The sequence below is a fragment of the Rhinolophus hipposideros genome (genome assembly GCF_964194185.1).
Source record: "Rhinolophus hipposideros genome assembly, chromosome: 3".
NCBI classification, from domain to species: domain Eukaryota; kingdom Metazoa; phylum Chordata; class Mammalia; order Chiroptera; family Rhinolophidae; genus Rhinolophus; species Rhinolophus hipposideros.
Window position 1 is genome coordinate 91177811 of NC_138049.1, and position 17508 is coordinate 91195318.

At 36.0% G+C, this 17508-nt stretch overlaps 1 pseudogene across 1 annotated transcript; it reads right to left on the reverse strand.

Moving 5' to 3' along the window:
* Positions 1–1637: 1637 nt before the first annotated feature.
* LOC308494498 (zinc finger protein Pegasus-like) lies at positions 1638–13353 on the reverse strand (annotated as a pseudogene). The gene is made up of 4 exons: positions 13265–13353; positions 9131–9421; positions 8155–8609; positions 1638–1674 (listed from the first exon to the last, which is right to left on the reverse strand). The product of its transcript is annotated as a zinc finger protein Pegasus-like (transcript).
* Between the last annotated feature and the right edge of the window lie 4155 nt (positions 13354–17508).

Sequence of the window (17508 nt, forward strand, 5' to 3'; positions counted from 1 at the left end):
ATCAAAATGTCTTACTTTCAATATTTTTTTTTTATTTTTTTATCTCCGGGTAAAGAAAAAAGCCAGATCAGGTGAGTAGAAAGGGTATTCCAATACAGGGTATTCCAATAAGCTAAACATTCTCTCACAGACAGTGCCATGTGAGCTGGTGCATTATCGTGATGCAAGAGCCATGAATTGTTGGTGAAAAGTTCAGGTTGTCTAACTTTATTAAGCAGCCTTTTCAGCACTTCCAAATAGTACACTTGGTTAGCTGTTTGTCCAGTTGGTACAAGTTCATAATGAATAATCCCTGTGATATCCAAAAAGGTTAGCAACATCGTTGCCACAAGTTTGTGAACTTAACTGTCCAGCCTCGTATATGTTGGTTTGCTTTCAAAGCAGAGCCCTTGTCTAAACCTGAGAAGCAAATAATTTTCCAACTAAACACTTTTCTGCTCCAACCCTATTTTTACTATTATCAATTGCAGCACATCTAACCAGATTCTATTTCAGTTTGTTCTAAATAAGGGTTTTCTCAACTTCTTTTAAAATATTCCCATATGTAGTAGTTCCAACCAATTTATTCACGGAGGTTAATTTTTCAGTCACTTCAAACTCAGCATTGACCCCTTAAACAACTGAGTAGCATAGGTAACATTTCTTAATTTGTCAAGAGCTAAGGAAGAGCACTCAAAATAACTTTCCTTTAAAAAAAAACCTGACTCTTTGATTTTTCTTCTAATGTTGTCATCTCTTTGAACAACTGTTCTCACAGAAAGGTTAATAATTGCAAAAGAAAAAAAAGAGCTTATTTTCTCTTGACACTTTTTTCTGCTGCAATCAATATTGCAATTAGTGTTTAATTGGGTAACATCAACATATAGTATAAGCTTTAAGTACAGTCTACTGTCATTGCATGACAAATACAATGCTTGGTGACCTAACTCAATAACACAAGTACAAAATGCACCTTTCTTGTTTTCACAGGATGGGTATACAGTGGTAATAAAAAAACAAAGTCCCAACATGGTGATATGCATGACACTGGAAGAGCTGCCAAGTTATAACTGTTATTGTGATTTGTGCACTGAACAACACTGAAAAATAATGAGCATACCACATATGGTCTCCATTGCACATGCTCAGCTCTGCTGTTATAATACAAAGGCATCCATAGACAATGCATAAATAATAAGCTCGGCTGTGTTTCTATAAAATTTTATCTGTGGACATTGAAATTTAAATTTTATATAATTTTGTTTTGTCATTCTTTGTCAAGAATACAAAATTATACCCTAAATACATGGAGGTATTCGTGTTAAGTAATGAAAACCCAAAGCCTGGACATATTCATTTAAAAGAATCATGGAATGTGTAACTGTATGTTAAAGATATTGAGTCCAACTCAGTTAATTTACTAGAAAATAAATTGAGGCTCAGAAGTGTTAAGTGATCAGTACAAATCTGGCAAAAAGTTAGTGACAGTAGAGGGTAGAAACCTTGATTCCAAAAATCTGATATAGTGCATTCCTTAGGTACAAAACGGACTTTAGATACATAATAACGAACACAAATTTTTGTTTGCTTTATATTTTTTTTACTTTTTTCCTAAAATATATTATAAGCATAAAAGTGTCCAAAACACAATATGCATTTTATATAGCTGTAGCAATAAGGCCAACACCAATGTACCTAAAAAAAAAAAAAAAAAAAAAAAGCAAGTAATGATAACGACATACCTGACTCTTTAAACTTCAATGTGATACTTTCAGCATTTCACAGTTTTCTGTGATGTTTACTGTAACTACCTTTTCTTTCTAAACATAGATTACCTTTCTCAGATGAAGGGAGTTCCCTTAATTTCTTAGTTCCCTAAAAGTTGCTGTGGTACTCCACTTTTCAGTCTTTGGGCTTAGAGCAGGGCTTTAATTATCCTGCTCTGCTGCCCACCTCCTGTGACGGTGCCTATGTCATGGGTCAAGTTAGGACAGAGAAAGGGGATTTGCTTACCCGATCCTATCAGGATCACTCCTCTGATTGGAGAGAAAGGTTCACTTTCCTCACATTTTAGGCACCTCGGAGCCCTGGCTGTTGCCATTGGTGCTTTTGCTTCCACCACTGCAGTGGAATGGCCTAGAGACTGGGATGGGAGAGAACAGAGAGAAATAGGGAGGTCCACTTTCCCACCTCCCCACTCCCAATTTGTCAGAGAGTTATGAGACTTCTTTCCCATTCTTCGAGATAGAACTTGAAGGTTTCTGGAACTGTCTCTGTTGCTCCCATGTACCTGCACTTCTGTTCAGGTTGGGTGATACCTTGGGACAAAAAGAGAAACTCACCATATATGTGATGGTATTTCAGATTCGAATCATCTCTTCCCATCCTCCTGCTATCTCTTACCCTTCAGAGATCATGCACCCTATCCAGGTTCCATAGCTGCATTCAATGGGAGAGACAATGTATGAAGCATGCCTACTCCTCCTTACCCAGAGTTGGAACCCGCAAGCTGACCGTCTTATTTTTTCAGCTCCACCCCGCGTGAAGGTAGATCTCCTACTTACCCTCGTCTTCGGTAGGCCAGTGTTTAGCTGGGAGACCTTGTGAAGGCATTGCCCTTCCTTCCCATCAGGGTTCCTTCTTTTTGGCAGAGGTGTTCACTTTGATTTTCCACCCTTCTTAGTCCCTAGGCTTTATTCTTGCCCCATGTATTCAAGCCCAGGGAAGGTGCCTGCTTCAATGTTCTACATAGTTCTCTGGATTCAGTTTTTCCTTGCTGTTGCTTACCTTTGAGGGTATTTATGATATTGAAGTGAACTCAGCCATGCATTAAAAAATGGTTGTTTTTTTAACATTTTATATAGTATTTTTAATGTTCTCTATGTGAAAGCCTTTTTTTTTTAAAAAAATATATATATTTTTAAGTACCTATATATATATATATTTTTTTTTTTTAAGTACCTATAGTTACCACAGTAACTTGCTATAGAAGTTTTGATTGATTTTTCTTTAAATAAAGTTGATTGGTGGTTTTCATGTGATGTGGATACTGTTCCAGGGAATATTAACCTGCAGTGATAGTACCTTTACTAAATTAAGGACTCGTCTGCTCTATGTTTATATCTAATATTCTATCTCTTTTTATTTATCTCTCTGGCGTATTTTTCTGGGGTATTTTATAAACTCTTAAGAAAAAGAGAAGTGAAATTGACTTAATGAATCTATGATATGATCCTATGAAAGTATGGTAATCAAACTTCAGGAACAAGAGAAGATTTTGAGAGAAAATTTACTCTACAATTGGGCCTATGATTGTCACATGGTACAAAACGCATGGCTTCCAGACTTTAAAATTTTGGGTTGATTCGTTGAGAGATTTTAGATGGGGAAAAGTGGTTATTTTCCATTATACCTGGAGGGTAGCAGTACATTTCAGTTCCCTAATAAAAGCCAGTGATGCTCAGTGTGATTTACAAGAAGAGAATTTCAGGAATTGTGAAATACATAGAGACAGCATTTTTCAGGACAATTCCATCATAGCAGTATGACTCCCTGTAGCAAAATTTCTTTCCAAGACTTGTGAGCCTGATCATTCTTCAGTAAGAGGATCCTAGGGGACAGGGGACTGGTATAACTAGAAAGCCCAAAGGGGTAAGCGCTGAATAAGATGCAATTTTAGGATTTTAAATTAGGTTTAACAAAACCTGTAGGGTAACTGGATCCAGTATTCTCTGAACACTGCAAAGTCAGTGGCTTAAAAAAAAAAATCTGTTTTTTTTTTTTTTTAAACACGTTTATGGCTTTAAAATAAATCTGTGTAGAGATTAGGCTCTCTTTGGTGCAGAATGTCATTATAATAGAAGATGCATGGCTGGAGAGAAAAATTGTAGTTTATGCGTGTGTTGTAGTCCAGTAGGTAGTTTCGAGTTAATGCAGTCGCTCTTCCAGCTTGCATTCTCTATATGGAAGATTTGGAATCCCTTGGTACATTTGGCTTTTGAAGTAACATGTTTGATCCTGGTAAGAGCCAACTCTCCGTTCTCCCTGTACTCAGAGGGTGCAGTTTTCTGAGTCTAAAAGTCAATAGCCACTCTGCTGTCTGGATTAGAGATGCTCATCAGAGAAAAGCAACAATATGGATCTGGAGCAAAGTGGGTGTGCTTAGGTCTAAAGTGAGGGTCAGCGCTGTGCTGAACATGTGAGTCATTGCGGATCCAATTTTGTTTGATCTGGAGATGCAGCCAGCTTGTGCTTGGATGGATCTTTGCTGTGTGTTTGAAAACGAAGTCTGTGAATTGTCATGGAACAGTGCTACCATGATGGTGGCTCATTAGTTTGGGCATAGTGACTCCTTAGTCTGTTTGACTTCCCTTAAACTATAGCAACAAACATACACTAAGCCAGTGAATGGGGAACATCCCCTCTAGGCCTGCTCATCAGTCAGACTAGAGATTCAAGCATTATACAAAGCATGTGAGCTTCATATGACTCAATTATCCATTGCATGCATTTTTTTTACCCCCATCAGTCAACCTTTCCAAACTTCTCCCCTCTTAAAACAAGTCTTCTACACCTCACATCCCTGTGACTATTTCGTGACTACCAGTTTGTACTTTCTCATCCCTTCACCTTTTCCCCTATCCCCCAACCCCCTTCCCATCTAGCAACCATCAGTTTTTTCTCTGTATCTCGGTGAAATACAGTATAGGAAATATAATCAATAATGTTGTAAAGATTATGTGGGGTGTCGGATGGGCATTGGACTTATTAAGGGGATCACTTCACTTCACAGACTGGGTAGATGCCTGACCACTGTGCTGTACACCTGAAGCTGAAGTAGAATAATATTATATGTCAACTATAATTAAATATATAGAGTCACAGGATATAAAGTACAGCATAGGAAATATAGTCAATGGTATTGTAACAGCTGTATACGATGTCAGAGGGGTAGTCACTTGTTGGAGTTATCACTTTGTGAGGGGTGTAAATGTCTAATCATTATGTTGTTTTGTACACTTGAAACTAATATAAAAAATTAAAAGAAAAAAATTGACTAAAGAAAAAAACAAATCACCTACAGAATGGCTACACACTTACTATCTTTTCTAGTAGACGTAGGGAGTTTAAACTGTTTCCTGCCATTTCTGTTTCTGCAATCCACATGGCATTGTGTCCAGGGGCATCCTAACTTCTGGTGTGTCAAGTGATGCTCAATTAATATACTACAGTCGCTGTGTGACAAGAGGTTCATAAAATGGAGTCTGGTATCTGCTCAGTGTCCAAGTCTCGAGTTCATGAATGAAAACACAGTTGGTAACTGACATCTGCCCTTACCAAATGTGGCCTTTTTCCTTCTCTCATACCATTACTCTCCAGCTGGAGATTCACAAAGAAGAGGTTCTGGACCCAGATTTCGCAGTAATTTGACAGAGGCTATGCACCAAAATGTGACAACGGAAATGCTTCGTTTTTAAAAATTTCATACCTACTCTCTAGCTAGACGTACACAAGCAAGAGCGATGTACCCAAAATTACCCTTTACTACTCTTCTTTCTGTATTTAATCTAAAGAGAAAAGTTGAAGGAGGATATGCAGACAGACATTCAGGTGACCTCTTCATTATTACTCTTGCCTTCTGGTATTAGGCCCTTTTATAATCTGTGATCAGGACCTGTGACATGCTGCTGATAAAGAAAATATGGCAAAAGTGATATGACTTTGATTATATATAACACCTTGATTATGCTGTTATATGGCAAAGGTGAAGGGATTTTGCACATATGATCAAGGTCCCAAATCGATGATTTTGAAATAATCAATAGAGAAATTATGAGGTGAAATCTGGTGAAAGCCCTGGAAAAAGAGACCGACAATTCTGCAGATGGATGGCAAACACTTGTTTCTAAAATGAAATAGCACTGGGAAATATCCAATGGAATTTTTTCAACGTAGAAGCCTAGTCTTTACTTGAATTTCAAGAAGTTGTAGCTACATACTATATTACTAAAATCTGAAATAAAATTATTCCCTGTTAATTTCCTTACAATTTCTTAAAAAAATATTAGTGGAGATAAATTATCTACCAACTTTAAAAATCTAAACTTATGTGTACCGAACAAAAATAAATTCAGTTTCAGAACATTGCCTGTTAACAGCAAAGTATGATAAATAATGCAAGTTAAATTAAACTTTTCCCAAAAATTCATTTCTATAAAATAGTTGATTGAAAATAAAATGGGACAAATATATTCAATACTTAATGAAAGATATTAACATCTTTCCAAATACAGCATTTAACTTACAGAAGATTTAACTAAAATTCTAAATCTTTAAAAAAATACAATACTAAAATTTCTAAGATAGATTTGCTTCAAAAACTTTAGTGCCTTTAGAATTATACCTTTCAAGAATCCACACCTTTGGAATATCAACTGTGCTCATTAAATCATAGAACAATTAGAATTTTATACTCTAGTTTGTAATTATAAAAAAAAGTTTTTTCTATGTTTAAATTAAAATGCACCTTCAGAACATCTATCATTAGTTGTGAGAAAAAAATGTATTTTTTACTATTTGGCCCAGGGTACACAGTTAATAAACTGGTTTTAGCAAGAGAGTTATCTTTGTTTAATGAAAACTTTCATTTTTTTAATTTTTATTTTGGGTATTGCTTTTATTTGAAGAATAAAATAAAATGTGAGAAGGAAAAACTACTCACAGAAGCTTCCAAATAATGGCAACCTGTTTCTTTCTGGCACTAAATAAACACTAGGAGCAAGTTGTACATTTGGAAATGGCTGCACTGAACTGACTTGAGCAATGAGGAAGTTAAGCAACAAAGTGAAGCAGGGCTGTTGAATTTCAGACGCGCAAGCCTCAGAGTTGACAAGGAAGAGAGTTATAGTTGTTTGGAGGAACTCTGAGATGCTGTGTCTTTGAACAATGCAACTGAGATTAGTTTAGATTGGATATTAAACTACAGGAAGTCACTTTAATGGCTTTCTAGCATGTGGGAGGGCAGAAAATCCATTAACTTGCACGTAGGGGTGTTTGTGGAAATGTTCCCTTTTATTTACATTAAGTGTAGCAGTCCTTTTGGGTCAGTAAATGCTTAATAATTAAGATAGTCTCAAGATGAAGTCAATTAGTAACACTTTCAAGCTTTGAACTAAATTAAAAATAAAGTTTTTGTAAAGTACACAGAAACCAACAGTAACAATATACGAGTATTTTATTGTTTGACCAAGATTTCTTCAGAGTAAGCTAGTTATTATGCAATATATAAACGATAGCTTCCTATTCAAAATTACTCTAGGTTTATTTAGCAAGTCGTATTTTTATAAACCAATTAAATATCACGTTTAAGTGCATTTTATATCTATTTTCACATTTCTGTATGTTTTCCTACATATACTGTGTTTCCCTGAAAACAAGACCTAGCCGGAACATCAGCTCTAATGAGTCTTTTGGAGCAAAAATTAATATAAGACCTGGTATTATATTAATTATATTATATTATATTATACTATATTATATTATATTATGTTATATTATATTATATCTGGTCTTATATTAAAATAAGACGGGGTCTTATATTAAGTTTTGCTCCAAAAGACATATTAGAGCTGATGGTCTGGCTAGGTCTTATTTTCGGATAAACACGGTGTGTGTGTGTGTATATATATATGTATATATATATATACACACACATACATATATATATATACATATATATATATATATATACATATATATATATATATATATATATATATGGACAGAAATAACATGTAGTTGAAATGTATTAATATATATTGAAACACGAAAAGTGTGGATAAGCTTTGAAGTTTTTATGGCCCGTAATAGTGGGAAATTTAAATGAACAGCTGTAAGATTAATCTTGCACTTTAATTCTCAAATGTCTAACTAAAAGGAAAAAATAGACACCAATGTGTCTAGCTGCTCAAATACATAAATGACCCTGACCAGACTTGTATGAAAAAACAAGAGGAAAACATTTTGTTTCCATTGTCAAATTTGTTTTCTATAAATATAATGTGTAAATTTTAAATTAGCAGACACCTTATAGGGATGGACCCTCTCAAAGAATAAAATAAAATAAAGTAAAATAAAATAAAATAAATAAAACTACAAAACACAAGAAGGCAAAACCAAGTAAAACATAATGTGATCATTTCCAAGCAGCGTTGGTTATGTTACCCTCTTGCAAAATGACAGGCAAAATCGTACTTGTTTTTACATTTGCACCGGCACATGTTACACCGGAAAGGATTCTCATAGCCATGACATCCCATACCAATAATGGAAACGATGTTGTCTGCAAAGTACAAGTCACAGTGCTGGCAGTGGTGTAGCAGCTGCGTGTCCTGGACCGGCATGGTCCGAGCCAGAGTGCTTGGCTGGTGGTTTCCTGTGCTAGGTGTACTTGTGCGGGAACTTGGTTCACTGCTTGGACCTGCCACGGGACTGTCGTGCCTTTGACTATGATGGCAGAGATTCAGGGCTTGTGGGGGAGGAGCTCTGGGGAATACTTGCTGACGCGGCAGAAACTACTGCCTGGGCAGAGGGCTGCAGTGTCATGAGAGGCTTCTCTTTGGGGCAGCCTCCTACATCAGCGGATGCAGGCTTTTGGTTTGTCTGATGTCAAACTGACAACTGTCCTGCTAGAGTGGAGAGCTGATTTAAAAGGCTGTCAACCAGGAATTCACGGGGGTCCCTTGGTAGGGCATCAGTTGACGTGGTTTTTGCCATACTTTCATAGGAGTCAGTCTGGATGTTTGGGAGTGTGTAAGTAAAATCGTTAAGGTAGTCTGGTTTCTGAAGCACCATAAAAGGTGGACTTAAGTTGAATGTACTCTTTTGCTATAGTCAGGATTACTTGTTTTCTGTAAACCGCCCCCCCCCCCCCGCCCCATTTTGTTGCTTAAGGAAGACCTAGTACCTTTCATCGGTACCATTTGATGCTTGCACCTTCCATGATGGGACAGGTTACTTCTATTACTGCAGTGGAAGGGACATCATTCACATGTGTATAGTTTTTCTCCTGTATGGGAACATAGATGGGCTTCCAGATGACGTTCGTAAACACATGCAAATGAACACAAGTGACACCTATGAGGTTTCTCACCTGTGTGGATTCTAATCCATTCAATAAGCCAGGCTGTTCCTTTGCTGGCATAGTTGCAGTACTGACTCTTGAACTTTCCATGGAAGGTCCTTTCAAACCCATTACTAACATTCCAGGGTTTTCATCTGGTGGAGAGTTCAGCAGATGGGAGAGCAAGTCTATTCTGATCACCATCTGTTCCAGCTCCCTTCTTTGTCCCCACTAACTGATCCAGGAATCATGTTCACATGATGCGTCTGCTGAGTCAGGTATTCCTGGAAACCTTTCATGAAGTCCAAGGGCTCTGGTTTTCTTTTCACCCATATTTTACTTTACTTTTATTTTATTTTATTATTTTATTTTATTTTATTTTATTTTATTTTATTTTATTTTATTTTATTTTATTTATTTTATTTTATTTTATTTTACTTTACTTTACTTTACTTTATTATTTTATTTTATTTTATTTTATTTTATTTTATTTTATTTTATTTTATTTTATTTTATTTTATTTTATTTTATTTTATCTTATCTTATCTTATCCTTTCTTAGTTTAGTTTAGTTTCGTATAGTTTACAGTTATACCTAGTGGGAAAAAAAAGCTTTCACCCCAAATCAGTTCCTCCTTTTTCTTGACCCTCCAACATTGGTGAAGTGTAGAGTAAATGAAATTTACTCTAGAGACACACCAAGAGACTGCAAAAGGCCGTGGAGGGACTTTCAACTAAAACTGAAAACAGAGGTCAGCTGACCACTGCAATAGGTAACCCCCACTGCCTTGGCCAACGCCGCTGCTACAAGGTTTTGTCCCACCAGCTGTTCTTTATACTTGCAATGCTCCTCTCTTGTTTGTGTATATGTTTAAATCTCGCATACACTTGTAGACTCATTTCGAATTGTTTTGTGATTACATTTTGTGAGTCTATGAACTAGACTGAAAGCTCCTCGAAAAGGAGCACGTCATACTCTTTTTGGGTTCCTGCCGTACTCGTAAGGCACAGTCCTTGGCATCATGGGCATGCTCCTGTAACACTCCAGCTCAGGTGGATCTTCTCCTCTAGACTCAGATGTGTTTATTATGTGTACTACGTGTTTGGCATTTAAGGACTAGATGTGTTTATTATGTGTACTACGTGTTTGGCATTTAAGGACTAGCTTTCATAGTTTTCAAATGTTAATGCTACTCTTACTGGAATTTTCACATGAGGTTTCAACTCACAAATAGATTGTAAATTCATATAGGACAGAAATCGTGCACATTATTTCTTTATATCCTGTACTTTACCTATAACAATGAAAACACATATAGCATTTGTTAAAATAACAAAAGATTGAGGGACTTTAGTGGGGATATTACAGTAGATCAGGGACCTAACTTGAACGTCTGTGGATTAAACTAATTTGAACTTTTACTTAGAGTCCAAATATTTTGAAGTTATGATACTTTCTATTGTTAAGTAGGTTTATTGTTGACCCCCCCTTTTTTGGATGAAATAAAATATGACTCTACTTCAGCATCAAGAACCAAACAATTTTATAGTATTATAAGGTGTGAAATCCAGCCTGGAGATTTAATTAATTTATTTAATTTTAAAAAAGATTTTTATTAAAATATAGCTAACGTACAATACATATTAGTTTCAGGTGTACATCATATTTATTCAACAGTACCCACCTGGCACTATACATAGTTATTACTATATTATTGATTATATTCTCTATGCTAAAGAAGTGATCATCATGATAAGTCCCGCAACCATCTGACACCATACCAAGCTATCAAATATTCTGGACTACATTTCCTATGCTGTACATTACATCCCCAAGACTTACTGTTTTATACCTGGAAATATGAACCTCTTATTCTTCTTTATCTTTCCCCCCTTTTAATTTTTCAATTGGAATTGACATTCAATATTATTTTATATTAGTTTCAGGTGTACAGCATAGTTGTTAGACATTTATATAATTTAGGAAGTGATCCCCCTGACTGATACCCACCTGGCACTATACATAGTTATTACCATATTATTGATTATATTCTCTATACTTTACATCCCCATGACTATTTTGTAACAACCAATTTATATTTCTTAATCCCTTCACCCTTTTCATCCTGCCCCCAATGCCCCTCCCATCTACCACCCAACAAATCCACTTTACCCATCTGACACCATACATAGTTATTACAATATTATTGACTATGTCCCTTATGCTATACCCTAAACCCCATGACCACTGTGTAAAACAACTTGTACTTCTTAACCCCTTCCCCTTTTTCACCTACCTCTAAACTTCCTCCCATTTGGCAACCATCAAAATGTTCTCTGTATCTGTTTGCTTGTTTCATTTTTTTGTTTAATATGTTCTTTAGGTTCTACTTATAAATTAGATCATATGACATTTGTCTTTTGCTGTCTGATTTACTACATTCAGCATAACACCCTCTAAGTTTTTTCATATTGTCTCAGATGGCAAGATTTCATTCTTTATAATGGCTGAGTAATATTCCATTGTATATGTGTACCACCTTTTCTTTATCCATTCATCCATCAGGGAAAGAAAACCCAGGTTGCCTTCATATCTTGGCTATTGTAAATAATGCTGCAATGAACATATGGATACACACATCCCCTTGAAGTAGCATTTTGAGTTTCTTAGGATAAATACCCAGAAGTGGGATTACTGGGTCCTTGTCTCTTGTTATAGCCTTTGTTTTAAAGTCTATTTTTTTTGGTGTACATATTGCTACCCCAGCTTTTTGTTTGTTTGTTTCTGTTTTCATGAAATATCATTTTCCATCCCTTTATTTTCAGTCTGTGTGTATTTTTTTCAGATCGGAAGTGAGTCTCTTGTAGGTAGCATATGTATGAGTCTTGTTTTCTTATCCATTCAGCCACACTGTCTTTTGCTTGGAGCAATTAATCCTTTACATTTAAGGTAATTGTTAATAGGTATGTAGTTATTGCCATTTTACTATTCATATTTATGATTTTTTTTTCATCTTAAAGAAGTTCCTCTACAATTCCTTGTTATTCCAGTATTACTGGTTTGGTGGTGATGAACGCTAGCTTTTTCTTGTCTGGGAAGCTCTTTATCTGTCCTTCAATTCAAAATGATAAATAACTTTGCTAGATAGAACAGTCTTGGTTGTAGGTCCTTGCTTTTCATCACTGAATATTTTGTGCCAATTTTTATGGCCTGCAAAGTTTCTGTTGAAAAATCAGCTGATAGTCTTATGAGAGCTCCCTTGTAGGTAACTAACTGCTTTTCTCTTGCTACTTTTAGCATTCTCTCTTTGTCTTTAAACTTTAGCATTTTAATTATGATGTATCTTGGTGTGGGCCTGTTTGTGTTCATGTTGTTTGGGTTTCTGTGCTTCCTGGACTTCTGTGTTTCCTTTGCCAGGTTAGGGAAGTTTTCCATTGTTATTTCTTCAAATAGGTTTCAATTCCTTGTTGTCTTTTTTCTCCTTCTGGTACCCTTATAATGGGAATGTTGCTATACTTTATGTTGTCCAAGAGGCTCTTAAACTGTCCTCATCTTTTAGATTCTTTTTTTTTTTCTTTTTTGCTGTTCTGATTGGGTGTTTTCTGCTACCTTATCTTCTAAATTGCTATTTGGATCCTCTACTTCATATAATCTACTGTTGATTCCCTGTAATGCATTCTTCATTTCAGTTATTGTATTCATTACTTCTGACTGTTTTTTAAATGCTTTCTATCTCCATTTTTATGTTTCCTATCTCTTTGTTGAAGTTCTCCCTGAGATCACTGGGTATCCTTATAACCAGTGTTTTGAACTCTGGATCTGGTAGATCACTTGTCTCCATTTTGTGTATTTGTTTTTCTGCAGCTTTGTCCTATTCTTTTATCTGGGACATGTTTCTTTGTCTCCCCATTTTGGCTGCCTCCCCGTGTTTGTTTCTATGTATTAGGTAGGGCTGCTATGTCTCCCAGTCTTACTAGAGTGGCCTTATGTAGTAGGTGTGTTGTGGGGCTCAGTGGAGCAGTCTCCTGGTCATCTGTGCTGCAGATTCCAGGTATGTCCTTTGTGTGGGTTGTGTGTTCCCTCTTCTTGTAGTTGAGACTTGGTTGCTATTTGCACTTCAATGCGATGGACTGACCCTCAGGCTCAATTGTTGTCAGGACTGACCTTGACTGCAGTGGCAGAACTGTGGTGCAGGGGCCTACCTTACAGAGCAGGATCTGCCTCAGCAGAGCTCTGGTGTCTGCCCGATCCATGCCTTGGGTACGTTGTTTTTGGAGGCTGCTGGATAATGCTCCAGCTCATTTGGAAGCTGGCCACTAGCTGTATCAGCCCCAGGGCCACCTGGGAGGGGACTCACTATAGGTCAAGTTCAGCTGCAGCTCGACTCCACCTGGGGCCACCAATCAGGAGCCACAAAAGAATCCACAGATGGCTGCCACCTGTGTTGTGCTTAGGGGTGCTTTGATAGGCCAAGCCTTGAACCAAGGCCAGCTGCCACTAGTGCCAGGCATAGAGCTGCTCACTCAAAGCCACATGACATGCTCAAGCCAGATGATGCTTCTCTGGGTTCCATGAACCTTTGAGAGACCCTAGGAAAGTCTGTAGCATGAGCCAAGGCAAGTGGTTTGTATGAAAAGGCCACTGGAAGTGGCTTGGGTGTTCTGGAAAGTTGGGCAGGGTGGGGTCTCGAACCACCAGGGCATGATGAACGAACTCAGATACGAGGGAAAACAACAAGGGGGAGGGCTCAACAAAGAAACAATGGCTTCTGCTGGCTCCTTTGTCCGGGAGAAAGCTGCTATTGCAGCCCTCACTCTGAAGCTAGACAATTCAGTTCCTCCTTGTATGTCTGCTTTTCCAGCTGCTACCCCAGTGCTGGAGCTCAGAGTCAGTGATTCTGTTGGTGAGTAAGTCTGTTTGTGGTCCCTTTAAGAGGAGTATTAGGGACTCCAGCTTCCCTCTATCTCACTCAGCCACAGTCTCCATTCGTTTTTACAATCAGCAATTATGGGGGCTTATTTCCCTGGCAATGGAACCCTGGGCTGGGGAAGGGCTGGGTCCCGTCGCTCCTCCAGGTGGGACCTCTGCAGCAGCTGAGCTATCTCTCCCAATTTCTTTATTATTATTATTATTATTATTATTATTATTACTAGTTTCAGGTGTATAAAACTATGTAATATTTAGCCATTTCACCCCTCACAAAGTGATAACCCTTCCTCCACCATCTATTGCCACTCCGGCATCATATATATCTTATACAATTCCATTGACTATTCCCTATGCTGTACTCCATCCTATGAGTATATATATATATATATATATATATATATATATATATATATATATATATATATATATAAAATTATAGTTGACATACAATATTATTCAGCTTCAGCTTCAAGTGTACACTGCAGTGGTCAGGCATCCACACCGTCCATTAAGTGGTCTCCCTAATAAGACGTGTGCCTATCTGACACCCTACAAAATCTTTACAACTATCTTTCATATCCCTGCCTCCCAATTTCTAATGGTCACATGCAGGTGTGGGACCAGTCTGTTTTGCTGTTCTCTGCCCCTCCTACCAGTCTCGAGGTGGCTTTATTTGTATGTCTTAGTTGTAGGGCTTCGATTCAGTAAGATTCCAGGCTATTCTCAATGATGGTTGTTTTGTAGTTGTAATTTGGATGTGGTTATGGGAGAAGGTGAGTGCAGCATTTACCTACTGTACCATCTTGACTGGCTAGCCTAGGGATTTTAATGAAAACTTAGTCTCGGAGAAATTGTTGAATTTGCTTTGTAATTAGAATGAATCTTATGTACATTTTTATTGCAGATTAATTTTGAACTAATAAATAAATTAGATTAAATAAATGAGAGCAAACTTGAAATCAAGGAACCAGCTCAACCATAAAAAATAGCTATTTCTCAATGTAAAATTAGAAATAAAACATTAATTTTACCTGAGAAGTCACTAAGAGGTTAGCTGAAAAAAATTAAAAGAAGGCTTTTGGGGAGGAAATTATTAATTTATATTAAAGCTAAAATCAAGAATATTAACTATCAGGAGGAAGGCTGTAGCTTAGTTTTTTTTTTTTTTAACTGAAGAGAAGTTAACCCAAAAGTATAGAAGGTAGAATTTGTCGTCAGGATTCATCGTCAAATATTGTCCAATATTTTGTTTTCTAATTGTTGTAGCAGTTAAGACTTTTTTACATGTAGTATATTATATTACTATTACATTACATAATATAATTAGATAATTACATAATTATATTATATAATTATATATTATATTATATTACTCATAGATTTTGTTAGAAAGCTATTAAAATTGAATGAACTTTTCTCTTTGCTAATTTTACATAACAATTTCTTTTCACAAGCTATGTTTGGCTAAATGTCTTTCTTCTCCTATCAACTATTTACCTTGTTTTCATGTCCTTTCTTCTTTGCCGCTCTGTTGATTTATATAAACTACATGTCTTTCCTTCTACTTTATAGACGGCATTTCTACACAATTTTCAGTTTTTATTACATTTTATTCTATAGCTAAATTATAGCAAATCTGTTGTATTTCTACAATAAGTAGATTGAGGGTATAAGAACATTCAGGTTCACAGTTTCACAGCATGAAGGTTGTCCAGCTGCCTACTTTTATTTTTTCCAGCAGTTCTGCCATGACTGAAGGTGCCTTTAAATAAACACACACTCACACACACACACACACTCACACACACTCACACACAGATGCACACACACAAACACACATATACACAAAATTAACAAAGAAAACTTAGCAGGTAAAAACACAATGTGGAATTGAATAGACTTAAATAATTACATGATATAAAAAAGAATGTCTTTATAATATTTCAGTGAAATTCTTTTTAACATACAGCTTTTTTTTTCTTAATTTTAACTCTTTATACATCAATGTCCTCAGAAAAATATCAGAACTATGCTTTTCTCTCTGTTCTACAGCATTTCATACTAAGTGGTCATTTCATTCAACTCATTTCAATACCATAATGCCCTTTTTGATGGCCAGTTTTAATTTTTGTTTACCCTGAGGAAGTCCATTTTCTCCACTGAAATGGATATGAAGTAACATTTCTGGAACAAGTAAAGCCTATATCCATCAGCATACCAGTATATTTAAAAATAAATCATTTTCTTATTGTAGAGAGCAGAGTGACTCTCTTTAGATTACAGAAAAGCCAGTTTCAACTTTTTCAGTATGATCATCGAAGTATCAAAAGTCTACATTTGACTCTTAAAAAACCTACAAATGTATTTAGAATTTATTAAATGATTTTAATCTTATAATATTCTTGGCTGGCTTGTATTACTAGTTCTAGTTTGTGGACATAAATCTTGGGCATAGAGAGCACGGCCAAGGACTCAAATAGGCAGATGGGAGACTTCAAGCCATTTCCCATCCACTCTATTACACCTTGTCATATCTTAAGTAACTTGTGACTGAAACATTTTTAAGTTTTTACTCTCTCAGTTTTCCTTATATTTTCTTTTTTTTTCTCTTTCACCATTCGAGTAGGTAGTAAGTTCTGAGCTTCCTTAACTTCACCAAGAACTGCCCTAATTGTTTTTCAAAGTGGATGTCCCATTTTGCATTCCTACCAGCAATGTCTGAGAGTTTCAGTTATCCTTCATCTTCACCAGAAATTAGCATTTTATGTATATATAAAAATAATTTTATATATATTTTTATATAAATATATAAATATATACACATATATTTTTATATGTATATAAATATTTTTTTTTGCTTTTAATTTGAGGCATTCTAATATATGTGTAGTGGTATCTCATTGTAATTTTAATTTTTATTTCCCACATAACTAATGATGTTGAACATCTTTTTGTGTTCTTATCGACCTTACATTCAAGTTTCAGAAGGTTGTTTTTTAAATTCCGTTGGACTTTTTACTTTAGACAGTCATGTCATGTAAAACAGGAGATTTATTTCTTCCTCTTCAACGTGTATGCCTTTTACCTATTTTTCTTGCCTTAATGCTCTGTCAGGACTTCTGGTATGATGATGACTCGAAAGGTTGAGGGTAGACGTCTTTGTCCTCTTCCCAATTTAAGAGAGAAAGCATTCAGTATTACAGCATTGCGTTCCTAGCTACATAGTTATTCTCATAAACGTTTTCAAGGATGTTGACTTGCGTAAAATGCCTTTTCTGCTTTTTGCTGACCTTGTGGTTTTTCTTCTTTAGTTTGCTAATATGGTAAATTATATTTTGGATTTACAAATGTTGAAATAAATTTGCGTTCCTAGGATGAATCCCACTTGGCCGTGGTATTTTTAACCTCTCTGTATTGATGGATTTAATTTCACCATATTTGTTGAGGTTTTTTGCATATGTGTTCATGAATGATATCGG